Raw genomic sequence first — 15,000 nt, 5'->3', positions numbered from 1 at the left:
TGTGTGTGTCATTTAATACCATGCCTGTTTTATGGTTCATATTTTAAGAAAAAACATCAATGGTTTGATTTATTGATTCATATTACCTTTACTAGACCTTGTATACGTTGTACATACACGTATCAGGAAGGCGTGGTCACTAAATACCTTGTTATCCATAATGCTAGGGAAGGTTTATGAACCCTTCCTACAGGACTCCTTCCTCAGCTCCCTTGAGACGCGCCGCACCGCTGTGCCCCGAGAGTCCTTGACGCACGCATGCCAGAGGTGTGAGGTGCTGATGCGTTTCTCAAATAATACTTGGATGAGGCCTTTGGCGAAATAAGGCCTGCTCACAACGCTGTCTAGGTCTCAAAGGGAATGAGACAGGTTCGAATCTCCTTCGCTCACCGACTCGCGTCGGCTGCGTGCGCCGCCTCACGGCCAGAGGAGGGTTGACCACCATCGCGGCGGGTTGTTGACTGCGTCCCCGAATGACAGCGTTCGGCTGTGACCTTTGGTCGAATAACTGATTGTTTCCTTCGTCGCGTGTCACTGTTGTGCTGCGAGTGCAGTGCCGCGGGAACAGTGGCGAGGCGTTGCGTGGCGCGGGCGACAGTGATTGTGTTCTGTCCACGGGGCCCAGGCTTCCACGGGGCGAGTGTGTGACCACGGCGAAGTGCGAGGACCGCCAACGGTACGTACTGATGTTACTTGTGCAGGCACTCCTAAGATAATTCCTCAGCCCCTCCTCACATCATAGTCTTGTAACTTGCCGTGTCGTGTGTTGATAACCGTGCTGGGGCCGCCAGGGGTGGGCGCAGGGCGGGGCGAGGACTGGCGCCGGAGGGTTGGTAGTTATGGGTAAAACACTGCTTGAGCAATATATCAACGGGGGACATCTCCCAGCGGCTGTATATACCATTGTATTAGTGGATGTGGTGAAAGGAAGACGACGATCTATTTTTACGTTCCCGTAATATTATCACCACCACCACCATCACCATCATCACAACCACCCTCACCACCACTACCATCATCACCACCACCACCATCACCACTACCACCACCAACAACACCATCAGCATCACCACAACCACCACCACAACCACCACCATCACCCTCACCACCACCACCACCACCATAACCACCACGACCACCACCACCAGCATCACCACCAACACCACCATGACCACCACTATCACCAGCACCACAACCATCACCACCACCACCATCACCACCACCACAACTATCACCATCACCATCACCACCACCACCACCACCATCATCACCACTAACAACAACAACAACAACAACACCATCACCACCACCTACACCATCATTACCATCACCATCACCACCATCAATATCACCACCATCACCACCGCCACCACCACCACCATCACCATCACCATCACCATCACCACCACCACCATCACCATCACCACCACCACCATCACCACCACCACTATCACCATCACCACCACCACCACCAACTCCACCATCACCACCACCACCATCACCACCACCAGCACCATCACCAACATCACCACCATCACCACCACCACCATCACCACAACCACAACCATCACCATCACCACCACCACCACCACCACCACAACAACTATCACCACCACCACCATCATCACAACAACTATCACCACCACCGCCACCACCATCACCACCACCATCACTACCACCACCACCATCACAACCACCATTACCACCACCATCATCACCACCACCACCACCATCGCCACCACCACCACCATCGCCACCACCACCACCACCACCACCAGGGGTAATGAGAGAGGACATCTAGCTCATAATAAAACCAGGCAGCTTAGAAGTAATTATAAGGGAGTAACAGAGAGCGAGCTAAGAATCTTTTATACTAACAGCAGGAGCCTCAGAAACAAGATAGACTTACTAAGGGGTGAAGCTTGTTCAGAAAATGTTGACATAATAGCGATCATTGAGACATGGATAGACACTGCCAATAGATTTTTTAGATCAGAATTTGAAATAACGTGTTTTCAGATGTTTCTCAAAGACAGAAGGGGCAGAAAGGGAGGTGGAGTTGCGCTATATATTAAAGACACACTTAAATGTTTAGTTAACAATTCAGTCAAAACTAACATGGATTCAGAATCAGTTTGGGTGGACGTTTACAATGGGAAAGAAAAACTAACTCTAGGAGTTTTGTGCAGGCCACCCAGCCTTAACAGGCAGGACACGGGTATATTACTACAGGAGATTGGCAGGGCGAGTAGGAGTATAAATGTCTGCGTAATGGGGGACTTTAATTATAGGAATATAGACTGGGAAGACCTAGTGGGTGACCTGGAAGCCGAGGATTTTCTTGAAGTTATACAAGATAATTTCCTTAAGTAGGTAGTTACTGAGCCTACCAGAGGGGATAACATATTAGACTTAGTCCTAACTAATAATGGAAACTTGCTACATGGGCTGGAAGTGGGCGGAGAGCTAGGATAGTGACCACAGAACGGTTCGTATTAGCTTAGCGAGGGCGGTAACCCGCAAACCGGACCCAGTGTTAGTGCCAGATTTTAGAAGAGCAAATTACGAGGGGCTTCGAAGACATCTTGAAGGGGTAAAGTGGGATAATTTAGGGATTCATGAGGGACAAAACTGCAGATTGGAGAGCCAGGAGAACCAGGTAGAAATGTCTTACAATAATTTAGTTAGAGTAATAGTATAGGGGCAAGGACAGCATATACCACAACGAACGCTTAGAAAAGAAAACAATGACCCTAAGTGGATGACTTGTGGACTAAAACACGAGATAGGGTAGAAGAAGAGAATTTATTAGAATATAAAGAATGGTGAGACACATCTCAGGGGCCGGTATGTCGAACTATTTAGATTAGTGAAGAAAAACATCAGGATAGCAAAAAGGAATTATGAGATCAAAGTAGCAAATGAGGCGAAAAGTAATCCTAAGGGCTTCTTTCAGATGTATAGAACAAAAACATGGGAGAAAATTGGACCGCTAAAAACAAACACAGGGGAGCTAGTAGAAAATTACGAAAATATGAGCACATTGTTGAACGACTACTTCCTTTCAGTATTCACACAGGAGGATCAAACGACTATTCCGGAAAGGGTTCAGGTGTACGAGGGCGGGGGTTGCGATAAATTGAGGGATATAATCATTACCAGGTAAATTGTTCAGATGAGATAGATAAGCTTAAGAAGAATAAGTCGCTAGGTCCTGACGGGATATATCCGAGGGTATTAGAGGAATTAGGTGATGTACTCAGTGACCCACTAACCGACATCTTTAAGATGTCGGTAAAAACTGGCTATGTGCCAAGCCTATGGAAAGTAGCTAATGTGACGTCGATTTTCAAAAAGGGGGACAGGTCGGCTGCTTCAAACTATCGCCCAATTAGCTTAACATCGGTTATAGGCAAGATGCTGGAGTCCATAATAGCCAGGAACATTCGGGGGCATCTAGAGAAACACAGCTTAATTCATGACCCGCAGCATGGGTTCACGAAAGGTAGGTCATGTCTCCCTAATCTCTTGTCCTTCTACAATGAAGTATTAAAGGCGGTAGACAGAGATGAAAATTATGATGTAATCTATTTTGATTTTAGTAAAGCGTTTGACAAAGTTCCTCACCAACGACTGTTGGTTAAATTACAGGCTCAAGGTGTAGAGGGTAGAGTTTTGAACTGGGTCAAGGCGTGGCTTAGCAATAGGAAGCAAAGAGTGCAAATCAATGGTAAAAGATCTGACTGGGGATGTGTTACGAGTGGGGTCCCACAAGGTTTGGTATAGGTCCACTTTTGTTTATCATTTATATCAATAATTTAGATACAGGAATTAGTAGTGATGTCAGTAAGTTTGCAGATGATACCAAGATCGGTAGAATAATTGAGTCGGACCAGGACGCTAGTATTCTCCAGGATGAACTAAACAGATTGTATGACTGGGCGGATAAATGGCAGATGGAGTTCAATGTAGGGAAGTGCAGTATTCTGAGTGTAGGTAGGAAGAACCCCTCTTACAACTATTGCTTAAATGACACTCTCATAAGCAGGTCTGGGTGCGAGAGATATTTAGGGGTCTTAGTGAGTTCTCATCTCCGCCCAAGGGCAAAATGCATTCAAGCTAGAAATCGAGCAAATAGGGTACTGGGATTTATTTCAAGGAGCGTAAGCAACAGAAGCGCCGAAGTCTTCCTCAAACTATATTTAGCATTAGTTAGACCTCACCTTGACTACGCGGTTCAGTTCTGGTCACCTTACTATGGAATGGATATCAAAATGTTAGAATCAGTGCAGAGGAGGATGACTAAGATGATTCAGGGGTTGAGAAACTTGCCATACGAGGAAAGACTCAAACAGTTAAAATTGCATTCTCTAGAAAGGCGAAGGGTGCGTGGAGACATGATCGAGGTTTATAAATGGATGAAGGGCTTTAATAAGGGAGATATCCATAAGGTTTTGTTGGTAAGAGAACCGGGTAGGACACGAAGTAATGGGTTTAAACTGCATAAATTCAGATTCAACAGGGACATAGGCAGAAATTGGTTTACCAACAGGGTTGTGGATGAGTGGAATAGGCTTAGCAGTCATGTGGTGAGTGCCAATAAAATTGTCACATTAAAAAATAGATTAGATAAATTCATGGACAGCGATACTAGGTGGGGTTAGATACTCGGGAGCTTAGGGTGAAAGAGCTGCCTTGTATAGGCCTACCGGCCTCTTGCAGACTCCAACGTTCTTATGTTCTTATCACCACCACCACCAACACCACCACCACCACCACCACCACCAACAACAACAACAACAATACAATCACCACAACCACCACCACCACCACCACCACCAACAACAACAACAACAACAACAACAACAACAACAACAACACAATCACCACCACCACCACCACCACCACCACCACCAACACAATCACCACCACCACAACCACCATCATCACCACCACCACCATCACCATCACTACCACCACTACCACCATCACCACCACCACCACCACCATCACCACAACCACCACCGCCACCATCACCATCACCACCACCATCACAATCACCACCATCACCACCACCACCATCACCACCATCAACACCACCACCACCATCACCATCACCACCACCTCCACCACCACCACCCCCCAGAAATAAAGACAATGTTGCTCATGCCCAACATAAGTGGGGTTAACTAAGAGCAGATGACCGCTGTCGTAGATTTGTTAGGTCAATACCAAATACATTAACAGAGGTAATACAGAGAGGGAGCTTCTCAACAAAGTAGTGGTCTCAATGTGTGTGTGTGTGTGTGTGTGTGTGTGTGTGAGAGAGAGAGAGAGAGAGAGAGAGAGAGAGAGAGAGAGAGAGAGAGAATACTCGTTTTCAACAAAGAATAGCCTATCAATAGCTTCTGCAGATATTGCGGGATAAACTGTCATCATACTCTTTATTTATTTATTATTTTTTTTTTTTTTACAACAAAGGAGGCAGCTCAAGGGCACACAAAAAAAGAAAACAATAATAAAAAAAAGCCCGCTACTCGCTGCTCCTAAAGTAAAACAAAAGAGGTTGCCGAAAGGAAGATCAAATACAGGAGGAGAGGTGTCCTGATACCCTCCTCTTGAAAGAGTTCAAGTCGTAGGCAGGGGGAAATACAGATGAAGGAAGATTGTTCCAGAGTTTACCAGCGTGAGGGATGAAAGAGTGAAGATGCTGGTTAACTCTTGCATAAGGAGTTTGGACAGTATAGGGATGAGCATGAGTAGAAAGTCGAGTGCAGCGGGGCCGCGGGAGGGGGGGAGGCATGCAGTTAGCAAGTTCAGAAGAGCAATCAGCGTAGAAATATCGATAGAAGATTGAAAGAGAGGCAAAATTGCGGCGGAATTTAAGAGGTAGAAGACTATCAGTATGAGAAGGAGAGCTGATGAGACGAAGAGCCTTAGCCTCCACTCTGTCCAGAAGAGCTGTGTGAGTGGAGCCCCCCCACACATGAGATGCATACTCCATACGAGGGCGGACAAGGCCCCTGTATATGGACAGCAACTGTGCAGGGGAGAAGAACTGGCGGAGACGGTACAGAACGCCCAGCCTCGAGGAAGCTGATTTAGTAAGAGATGAGATATGAAGTTTCCAGTTGAGATTTTGAGTTAAGGATAGACCGAGGATGTTTAGTGTTGAGGAAGGTGATAGCTGGGTGTTGTCAAAGAATAGGGGATAGTTGTTTGGAAGATTGTGTCGAGTGGATAGGTGGAGAAACTGTGTTTTTGAGGCGTTGAAGGACACCAGGATCCTCTTGCCCCAATCGGAAATAATAGTAAGGTCTGAGCCTAAGCGTTCTGTAGCCTCCAGCCTTGAGTCGTTAAGTTCCTGCAGGGTGGGTCTTCTATTAAAGGAAGTTGAGTAATGCAGAGTGGAATCATCGGCGTAGGAATCGATAGGACAGTTCGTTTTGGAAAGAAGATCATCAATGAACAACAGAAAAAGAGTGGGATATAGGACAGAACCCTGTGGGACACCACTGTTAATAGATTTAGGGGAAGAACAGTGACCGTCTACCACGGAAGAAATAGAATGGTCAGACAGGAAACTGGAGATAAAGGTACAGAGAGAAGGATAGAAACCGTAGGAGGGTAGTTTGGAAAGCAAAGATTTGTGCCAGACCCTATCAAAAGCTTTTGATATGTCTAGCGCAATAGCAAAGGTTTCACCGAAACGGCTAAGAGAGGATGACCAAGAGTCAGTTAAGAAGGCTAGGAGATCACCAGTAGAACGCCCCTTGCGGAACCCATACTGGCGATCAGATAGAAGGTCAGAAGTGGAAAGGTGCTTTTGAATCTTCCGGTTAAGGATTGATTCAAAAGCTTTAGATAGACAAGAAAGTAAAGCTATAGGACGGTAGTTTGAGGGATTGGAGCGGTCACCCTTCTTAGGCACAGGCTGTATGAAGGCATACTTCCAGCAAGAGGGAAAGGTAGATGTTGACAGGCAGAGGCGAAAGAGTTTGACCAGGCAGGGTGACAGCGCGGAGGCACAGTTTTTAAGGACAATAGGAGGCACTCCATCAGGTCCATAAGCCTTCTGAGGATTGAGGCCAGAGAGGGCATAGAAAACATCATTTTGAAGAATCTTTATAAAAGGCATAATGGAGCCAGAGGGGGGATGAGTAGGAGGAATATGCCCAGACTCGTCCAGAGTGGAGTTTTTAGAAAAAGTTTGAGAGAAGAGTTCAGCCTTAGAGATAGATGAGACGGCCGTCAGGACTGAGGAGTGGAGGGAAAGATGAAGAAGTGAAGTTGGAGGAGATATTTTTGGATAGATGACAGAAGCCACGGGAAGAGTTAGATAAAGCAAGGTTTGGCATTTCTATTAATGAAAGAATTTTTGGTTAGTCGGAGAATAGATTTGGCACGATTTCGGGCAGAAATGTAAAGTTCATAATTAGCATTAGTTTGAAGGCTCTGGTACCTTTTGTGAGCTACCTCTCTATCATTGACAGCACGAGAACAAGCGTGATTAAACCAAGGCTTTTTAGCGTGAGGAGTAGAGAAAGAACGAGGAATGTATGCCTCCATTCCAGGGACAATCACCTCTGTGATGCGCTGAGCACACACAGAGGGGTCTCTATCCTGGAAGCAATAATCATTCCACGGGAAATCGGAAAAGTACATCCTCAGGTCGTCCCACCGAGTTGAAGCAAAATGCCAAAAGCATCGCCTCTTCGGTGGGTCCAGAGGGTGTACAGGAGCGATAGGACAGGATGCAGAAATAAGATTGTGATCGGAGGAGCCCAACGGAGAGAACAGTTTGACAGAATAAGCAGAAGGGTTTGAGGTAAGGAAGAGGTCTAGAATGTTGGGCCGATCTCCAATACGTGTAGGGTGCTGGACCAACTGCTCTAGGTCGTTGAGGATAGCAAAGTTGTAGGCTTGTTCACCAGGATGGTCAGTGAAAGAGGATGAAAGCCAAAGCTGGTGGTGAACATTGAAATCTCCTAGGATTGAGATTTCAGCGAAGGGAGAGTGGGTCAAGATGTGCTCCACTTTAGGATTCAAATAGTCAAAGAATTTTATATAGTTGGTAGAGTTAGGTGAGAGATAAACAGCACAGATGTATTTAGTAAAAGAATGACAATGAAGCCTTAGCCAGATGGTGGAAAATTCAGAAGAGTCAAGGTTGTGGGCACGAGAGCAAGTGATGTCGTTGCGCACGTAGGCGCAACATCCAGCTTTGGATTGAAATTTAGGATAGAGATAGTAGGAGGGAACAGAGTAGAGATTGCTGTCAGTAGCCTCAGAAACCTGTGTTTCGGTAAGGAAGAGAAGGTGAGGTTTAGAGGAGGAGAGATGATGTTCCACAGAATGAAAATTAGAGCGAAGACCGCGAATGTTGCAGAAATTGAGAAGAAAGAGGTTTGAGGAGTTATCAAGACACCTCTCAGGTCGGCAGCCAGAAGGAGTCCTCCTGGAATTTGTGGTCCCCAGGCAGGGACTCCAAGGCTTGGTGTATGTGCGCCATTTTGAAATTTTAGTTTGGGAAAAGGAGTATATGTTGTGTGAATGTAGTGTGGTGTGGATAAAGCGAGGATCTGTCTTTAGAGAGCATGCTGAACTACTCTCCGGTGTTGGTGAGACAATAGGGAAACGGTTAGTGAGGACATGGGAAGGGTCTTTGGAGGGCTTCAGCTCCCTTCTCACCTCCCATATATACCTCACCGTGAGTGGCTTGCGCCCGTTCGGTAGGTGTCTTCCTACCTACTCCAGCCACCAGTATGGTGCACTTCACTTTTTTTCTTTCTATCTATTTACCTATCTATCTTTCTTTCTCTCTTTCTCTCTATCTTTTACACAAACACAGACAGCTGAGAGATTAGAGCAAACACGGAGCTTGGCTAATAGGATTGAAGTAGAAAGTGTGTGTGTGTGTGTGTGTGTGTGTGTGTGTGTGTGAGAGAGAGAGAGAGAGAGAGAGAGAGAGAGAGAGAGAGAGAGAGAGAGAGAGAGGTTTACATATATTTACATAGAAAATCAGACCACACAGACCCCATGGTCCAGACTAGGTGGTCTGTCCTTAAACCTAAGTGATTTTACATTAATCAGATGGCTCCAAAACGTTGCTTTTCTACTCTAGTTAATATTAAGTTCAAGGAAGTGACGGTCGAGCTTGTTTTTAAAGGAGTCAATCGTGTTACACTGGACCACTAATGGTGGGAGCTTATTCCATTCTCGCACTACAACGTTGGTGAAGAAAAATTTGGTGCAGTCTGATTTTACTTGTCTACATTTGAGTTTTGTGCCATTGTTCCTCGTTCGCAAAGTGTCATCGATCATAAACAATTTTGTTCTGTCTACATTCGTGAAACCATTAAGTATTTTAAAACATTCGATCAGTTTTCCTCGGAGGCGACGTTTCTCAAGAGAGAACATGTTAAGGGTGGAAAGCCTTTCTTCGTAGGATTTGTTGCGCAAGGAAGGGATCATTTTTGTTGCTCGACGCTGAACACCTTCTAGTTTAGCAATGTTCTTTCCATGGTGGGGCGACCAAAACTGTACCGCATATTCCAAGTGGGGTCTGACTAAACTATTGTAGAGCGGAAGTATTACATCTTTATTTTTGAATAAAAAGTTTCCTTTAATGAAGCCCAACATTCTGTTCGCTTTATTTGCTGCATCAATGCATTGATGTGAGAATTTGAGGTTTGACGCGAATTTAATCCCCAGGTCCTTAACGCATTGAACACTTGTGAGTTTAACGCCGCGTATTTCGTAATCGAACTTCTTATTTTTTGTTCCAACTTGAAGGACCTGGCACTTGTCTACGTTAAAGGGCATCTCCCATTTATCCGACCAAGCTGAAATTTTGTGCAAATCCTCTTGGAGGCTTTGCCTGTCTTCGTCAGTGAGAACCGAGTTACCAATCTTTGTGTCGTCTGCAAATTTACTAATGCGATTATTGAGTCCAACATCCACGTCGTTGATGTAAATAATGAAGAGCACTGGGCTAAGAACCGAGCCCTGAGGGACGCCACTAGTGACCGGCGCCCACTCTGAGTTAAATCCGTCAATCACAACTCTTTGTTGTCTGTTGCTCAACCAATTCGCGATCTATTGGTTTACTTGACCGTCAATGCCTATTTGCTTTAATTTATAAAGTAATTTATGATGTGGGACTTTATCAAACGCTTTCTGGAAATCAAGATAGACTACGTCCACTGATTTGGTTACGTCATAAATTGAGAAGAGATCGTTATAAAAGGTCAGTAGGTTTGACAGACAGGATCTTTTGTTACGGAAGCCATGTTGTGAATCCCCAATTAATGAGTGTCTTTCGAGGTAACTCACAATTTTTTTCTGTAATTATGCTCTCGAGTAGCTTATCTACAATTGAAGTTAGACTAATGGGTCGGTAGTTACGTGGTATTTTTTTGTGTCCTTTCTTAAAAATCGGTGTCACGTTAGTCTTTTTCCAATCGGGAGGGACGATGCCTTGTCGCAACGAGTTATTGAATACGATAGTGAGGGAGGAGAGTATTTTGCTCTTTGTTTCTTTAAGCAGTATAGGATATACTTTGTCGGGTCCGGGACTTTTATTTGTTTTAAGTGAATGGAGAGCTTTAAGGACTTCATCGGTTGTTATTTCAAAATTAGGCAATGCATGCACGAGATTTACAATAGTACTGGTGTTGTTAGTAGCGAGAGGAAGACTTCGTATTAAACACCGAGGAAAAGTAATTGTTTAAGAGGTTTGCAATGTGTTGGCTGTCAGTCACTAGTGCACCGTCGCTGTTTGTTAAAGGTCCAATACCACTTTTGATCGCCTTTCTGTTGTTTATGTAAGTGAAGAAAGATTTCGGATTATTTTTACAGTTGGCTGCATATTTTCTTCATATCTACGCTTTGCCTGACCTACTAGTCTTTTTACTCGTCGCCTGGCATCATTATAAAGTCTAATGTTTTCGGGCGTGCTTTGTTCTTTCTTTAACCAGTAAAACAATTTTCTCATTGACTGATTGTTTAATTTCGCTATTAAACCATGGTGGGCTTTTATTAGTGTTAATTCGCTTCTCGCACCAGGGGACGAATGTGTTCTGCTGAGTGAGTAAGTGATTTTTAAGGCTTAGCCAGGCTTCATCTACGTTGCCGTCATCTGATAGTTGTATTTCTGTTAGTTTTTGTCGGATTTCTACGAAGTTAGCTCTTTTGAAATTGGGCACCTTTACTTTATTTTCAGTCACTGATGATTGAGCTCTAATATCGACGCGCACTAATTTATGATCGCAAGAACCGAGGTGCTCTCCTACCGTGACACTACTGACTAGGTTATCTTGGGTCGTTATAACAAGGTCGAGTATAATATTTTGTCGAGTTGGCTCAGAAACCATTTGGCTTAGATAATTTTCTTCTAGAAATTCGATCATTCTATGTGACTCGCCTTCTGTACCTGACAGTGTCGCCCATTCGATATGAGGGAGGTTAAAGTCACCTAATATCAGTGACTCGTTGTTATTTAGTGACTGCCTTAAGACGCTGTACATTTCAAGGTCGTCATCGAGTGATTGCCAGGGAGGTCTGTAGGTGACAGATATATTTAAATTGACTTTTGCGATGTTTACTCGCACGCACAAATGTTCAACGTTACTGTTTCCCGGTGTTTTGTCAGTGGGTTGCAAATAGCTTTTGACATAAAGGGCGACGCCACCGCCTCTACAGTTTACACGATCTTTGTTGAAGAGTCTGTAGCCATCTATGTTGTATTCGAAACTTAAATCAATATTTATGGTTTCGATAAATGTTTCTGTTATAGAAATTATGTCAAAATTTTCTGTTAGAGCAAGACATCTCAGTTCATCAAATTTGTTTCTTAGGCTACGCGCATTGAAACTAAGGATTTTAAAGTTATCTAGAGGCTTGGTAATAGAGGTGGTGGTACTTGTGGGATCTTACTTACTTACGGGTTTGTTGCGATGCACGGCGTCTATTTACACGGGCGGGGTGGAGGGACGTGGCTGTGACTCGTTTTTGCTCGGATGACACGTACTGCGTCGTTGGGGAGCCTTCCGAATCTGGCTGCCCCGATGAGAGAAGGGTGCAATCCGTCCCTGTGGAAGAGCTCACTTTGTCCATAGAAACTGTTCCATGCGTTGAAGAACTCCACGTCAAGCTCCCTACAAAGAGTCTGTAAGCGGTTGTTTAGGCTGAAGGCCGTACTGAAAAATGAAGGCCTTACTTACGGAGAGAGAGAGAGAGAGAGAAGTAATTTATATCAGGAATAGCCTCACAATAGCTTCTGTAAATATAACAGGAAAGGGTATGATTAAACTACGAGTTTTTTATACATGGTACAGCACTTCAAAACTCTCTCTCTCTCTCTCTCTCTCTCTCTCTCTCTCTCTCTCTCTCTCTCTCTCTCTCTCTCTCTCTCTGTGTGTCTCTCTCTCTCTCTCTCTCTCTCTCTCTCTCTCTCTCTCTCTCTCTCTCTCTCTCTCTCTCAGTCTCTGTGTGTGTGTGTGTGTGTGTGTGAGAGAGAGAGGGAGAGAGAGAGAGAGAGAAGTGAGGGTGTACTCTCATTCGGGGAGTATGGTGCACGACAATGCATAATAATAATAATAATAATAATAATAATAATAATAATAATAATAATAATAATAATAATGATAATAATAATAACATTAATACTATTAATAATAAACCTCTTTAAAAAATCGTACCAAGACTCTTTACCCCTTGGGTTGTGTGGAAATAAGGTCAAAGTGCAATATTTTAATGTTCTTAGCGACCACTCCTTCCCCACACCCTGGCCATCCCCAGCGGAACCTCACCATTCACCTGCGTATGACTCGCATCAGAATTTGCTTGACGGTCCTGGCATTCCATATACAGGTACAGTCTCCATATTTTGCCATAATTATGCCATATGGGTGACATTGTATGCCAGATGGCAGACACACACACCAAAAAATGGCAGAAATGCGATAATTAAAGCAGGCAGAGCAACTGCGGTGTGTTGGGTTGAGAGGAGTATGACTCAGACTTGAGCTGACAACGCCGCGGTGGCAACGTTACCAAATGTTCTACAAATTTCTTTGTATTCACTCACAGATAGAGAATCAATCACCAAAACCAAATTTGTTTATATACTAGAGTGAGAGAGAAAGAGAGAGAGACACGGGGAGAGAGAGAGAGATGGGTGTGAGAGGCACGGTACGCGAGGTCAGTTGGAGACACAGCACCAGTGTCTAGCGGGCTGTCTGCGTCAGAGCCGCCACTTAAGATTTGCCGGACTATAGCTTCTTTTCACTCATTATTCATTATTGGTTTACACTATTGATTCGGTACCAGCACTTAGTGTTCATGAGCGTTATCGTTGTTCAGATAAATGAGTACGATGTTACAGGCGCGAAAATTTGAAAACGTCTGGCAAGATGAGGGCGTCTTAGGGGCGGGGACGAGGCCGCGGCGATACACAGGCTCATCTATGCATCACCAGCACGCGGCGCCTCAGATCGCGGCTCAGACCTCAAAGGAAGGCGAAGGGAAAACCAGTGAAGAGAACTCTGTGATGTGGGTCGAAAGAAGGAGCGCTAAGGGCCGAAGACACCATCATATTGCCGTATTTAAGTAGTTGTGTACCCATGGCAAACACCTGACTTAGGAATCCACGTTTTAGAAGCCTCAAACTATTTCTGGCAGGGGACGAACGCAGCTGAAGAAGGTTGCAAGAGGGTGTGCAAAGAGAGGACACCTTTGCATTGCCGTATTTAAGAAGTATTTAAGTAGTTCATCCGTGGACAAAAGCTCACGGATGGGACTCTGCTCATGTACCAGAGGGGGTACTAGAGCCGATAGGCTGGAGCTACTTTCTGCTTCCCAGGCAGCCCGCTCACGTTAGCCCGGCCGTCGCACTCCACCCTGATTCTTCAGCTGGATCAACTGCTCCTCCCACCTCAATGACGTCGCTCTCGCCTCGCCTCTCCTCGCCTCTCGTCTCGTCTCGTAACCTCTCTCCGCTCCTCTCCTCTCAACTCCTTTCATCTCCTCTCCTCTCAACTCCTCTCGTCTCTTCTCATCTCCTCTTGTCTCCTCTCCGCTCCTCTCCTCTCAACCCCTCTCGTCTCTTCTCATCTCCTCTTGTCTCCTCTCCGCTCCTCTCCTCTCAACCCCTCTCGTCTCTTCTCATCTCCTCTTGTCTCCTCTCCGCTCCTCTCCTCTCAACACCTCTCGTCTCTTCTCATCTCCACTAGTCTCCTCTCATCTCCTCTCCTCTCATCGCCTCTCGTCTCTTCTCATCTCTTCTTGTCTCCTCTCGTCTCCTCTCAACTCCTCTCGTCTCTTCTCATCTCCTCTTGTCTCCTCTCCGCTCCTCTCCTCAACCCCTCTCGTCTCTTCTCATCTCTTCTTGTCTCCTCTCGTCTCCTCTCCTCTCAACCCCTCTCGTCTCTTCTCATCTCCTCTTGTCTCCTCTCCGCTCCTTTCCTCTCAACTCCTCTCGTCTCCTCTCCTCTCAACTCCTCTCGTCTCTTCTCATCTCCTCTTGTCTGCTCTCGTCTCCTCTCCTCTCAAATCCTCTCTTTCCTCTCTTCTCAACTTCTCTCGTTTCCTCTCCTCTCATCTCCTCTCCTCTCAACTCCTCCTCTCCTCTCGACTCGTCTCGTCTTGTCTCGTCTCGTGTTGTCTCGTCTCCTCTCCTCTCCTCTCGACTCCACTCGTCTCGTCTCGTCTCCACTCGTATCGTCTCGTCTCCTCTCTTCTCGTCTCCTCGCCTCCTCTCCTCTCTTCTCCTCTCCTTTCGTCTCCACTCGTCTCCTCTCGTCCCGTGTCGTCTCGTGTCGTCTCGTCTCCTCGCCTCTCCTCTCGTCTCGTCTCGTGTCGTCTCGTCTCGTCTTGTCTCCTCGCTTCTCCTCTCTTCTCCTCTCCACTCGTCTCCTCTCGTCCCGTGTCGTCTCGTGTCGTCTCGTCTCCTCGCCTCTCCTCTCGTCTCGTCTCGTCTCGTCTCGTCTCAACACATCA

At 45.6% G+C, this 15,000-nt stretch overlaps 1 long non-coding RNA gene across 1 annotated transcript in view; it reads left to right on the top strand.

The window, feature by feature from the left end:
- Positions 1-456: 456 nt before the first annotated feature.
- Positions 457-15,000, top strand: part of LOC126986624 (uncharacterized) — a 34,016-nt gene continuing 19,472 nt past the window's right edge. The window contains exon 1 of the long non-coding RNA XR_007739843.1: positions 457-676. This is a non-coding gene — a long non-coding RNA (uncharacterized LOC126986624). The remainder of the gene's footprint in view (positions 677-15,000) is intronic.

This window comes from Eriocheir sinensis, chromosome 6, assembly GCF_024679095.1.
Source record: "Eriocheir sinensis breed Jianghai 21 chromosome 6, ASM2467909v1, whole genome shotgun sequence".
Classification (NCBI taxonomy): Eukaryota; Metazoa; Arthropoda; class Malacostraca; order Decapoda; family Varunidae; genus Eriocheir; species Eriocheir sinensis.
Note: the sequence above shows the minus strand (reverse complement) of the source record. Positions and strands in the feature narration are given on the sequence as shown.